Source organism: Microtus ochrogaster, unplaced genomic scaffold (assembly GCF_000317375.1).
Source record: "Microtus ochrogaster isolate Prairie Vole_2 unplaced genomic scaffold, MicOch1.0 UNK1, whole genome shotgun sequence".
NCBI classification, from domain to species: Eukaryota; Metazoa; Chordata; class Mammalia; order Rodentia; family Cricetidae; genus Microtus; species Microtus ochrogaster.
Genome location: NW_004949099.1, coordinates 36,518,777 through 36,520,978, shown reverse-complemented (window position 1 = coordinate 36,520,978; position 2,202 = coordinate 36,518,777). Strand labels below are relative to the sequence as shown.

At 44.6% G+C, this 2,202-nt stretch overlaps 1 protein-coding gene across 1 annotated transcript in view; it reads left to right on the top strand.

Annotated features, from left to right (window-relative positions):
- The window catches only part of Apobec1 (apolipoprotein B mRNA editing enzyme catalytic subunit 1), a 14,045-nt gene that overhangs the window by 670 nt on the left and 11,173 nt on the right, over nt 1-2,202 (top strand). The gene's annotated exons all lie outside the window — the stretch shown is intronic.

Here is a 2,202-nt window from a genome sequence, read left to right as displayed (position 1 = left end):
CTGTAGACCAGGCTGGTCTCGAACTCACAGAGATCCACCTGCCTCTGCCTCCCGAGTGCTGGGATTAAAGGTGTGCGCCACCATTGCCCGGCCCCTATTATGATTAATACATTAGTATTGTTCTTAAGATGAATTACTATTCTGATGGGGTATTTATAGCTCCTAATGATTTTGGCAAGTAACCCTAAATCAATGTTGGTTTTATGGTAATAAAAAATTTAAGTTAGTTGAGTCTGGTGATATAGGCTTATAATTCTAGGTACTTGGGAGGCTGAGGCAGGAGAATTACTGGTTGAAGGTCTTTGTGCACTACAGGGCAAGTTCAAGGCCATGCTGGGTAATTTAGCAAGAACCTGCTTTTGAAAAAGGTGGGAGAGCTGGAGGGGATGGCTCAGTGGTTAAGAATATTTGCTGTTCAGCCGGGTGGTGGTGGCGCATACCTTTAATCCCAGCACTCAGGAAGCAGAGGCAGGCGGATCTCCGTAAATTCGAGGCTCAGCCTGGTCTACAAGAATTAGTTCCAAGACAGGCTCCAAAGCTACAGAAAAAACCTGTCTCCAAAAAAAATTTTTTTTTGTTGTTCTTGTTTGATTCCCAGTGCCCACATGAAGCTGCTCACAACTGCCTGTAACTTCAGCACTAAGGGTTCCAATCCAATGCCCTCCTTTGGCTTCCACAGGCGCGCGCGCGCGCGCGCGCGCACGCACGCACGCGCACACACACACACACGCAATTAAAAGCTTTGTTTTTGCTAAGAAGAGTTACGGTGTAGCCTAATGGTAGAGAGCTTGCCTAGAATATATGAGGCCCTGGGTTTAATCCCTCATTCCTGCCCACACTTCAACCTGGAAAAAGTAAAACTAAAGCGAAATAAGAAAAAAGCAGAAGCAGTAGCAAATGGTCTGTGTTAGCTGGCTAACTAGATAATGGTGAATAATGTCAGCCAGCTGTGGTTACTCCCACCTCTGATCTCAGGAGTCTAGAGACTGAAACAGGCTGATTACAGGAAATTTGAAGCTATCCTGGGCAACATAACACACTTCAAACAAGCCTAGGCTACAGTATGAGACACCCCCTCTAAACCAACCAACCAAGCAACCAACAAGCAAACGTTCTGGGGATGTAGCTCAGTTGGCATAGATTTGACTAACATGCAGGAAACCCTGGGTTCCACTCCCAGCACCATACACAGCAGACATGGTGGCTCACGCCTGTAATCCGAGCATTTGCGAGGTGGTATATGAAAAATTGCAGGCGGGAGACGTGTCCGGCTTTGGAAGGAAGTGACCTCAGAAGAGCTGAAATTGGAGCCCACGCCTGAAATTGTTTTTCTTATTGTCTTTGGCAGGGTTCAAATCTTTGGAGATTTAAAAAAAATATATTTATTGTTAAGACGTGGTCTCCTGTAGCCCAGGCTAGCCTTGAACACACTGCGTAGCTGAGGATGACCTTGAGGATTTCTGAAGCACAGAGATGACTAAAACAGTGTTTTGGATACATTTGCCTACTATTTAATTGGTTTGGGGCTGGACACAGAAAAGAGTGGAAAAAACAGGGTTATGTGATCTATTTATTATAAACTGACTCTCAAAAGCAAACAAAACACAAGCCAGAGTAACGGTGACCCAGGGCAATGGTAGAGCCAGGGCGACCATGTTTCTAACTAGCTCTTATAACTTAAATTGACCTGTATTCTAAATCTATGTTCTTCTATGAGACTCGGTTGCCTTTACTCTGTATGGCCTATCCTGGTTCCTCTCCAATTCCTTTCTGTTCCCAGAAGTGCCTCTTAGCCCCTTCCTACCTAGTTAGTGGTCATTCAGCTCTTTATTAAACCAGTCACAGTGACACATCTTCATGCAGTGTAAAGGAATATTCCATAACACCTTACTCAACAGTTTACATATGGTGGAAGCAAAGTTCTTCCAAGGACTGTTGTCTGTGGAAGATGTAACCATGATGGTGTTGTGTAAATCCACTTTTGACCTTAAAATCTCCATCTCTGGAAAAACTAGAGAATAGACAGGAAGTAGCTCAGTATACAATTCACCAACAAGAAATGGCCAAAAAGGAAGAATAGCAAAGAGTCCACTGACTAGCAACCCTATAGGGATACCCCATCTCAACTGTTTAAATCACCCACTGACCAGCCACACTGTAGGGACACCCCATCTCAACTGTTTAAATCACCCACTGACCAGC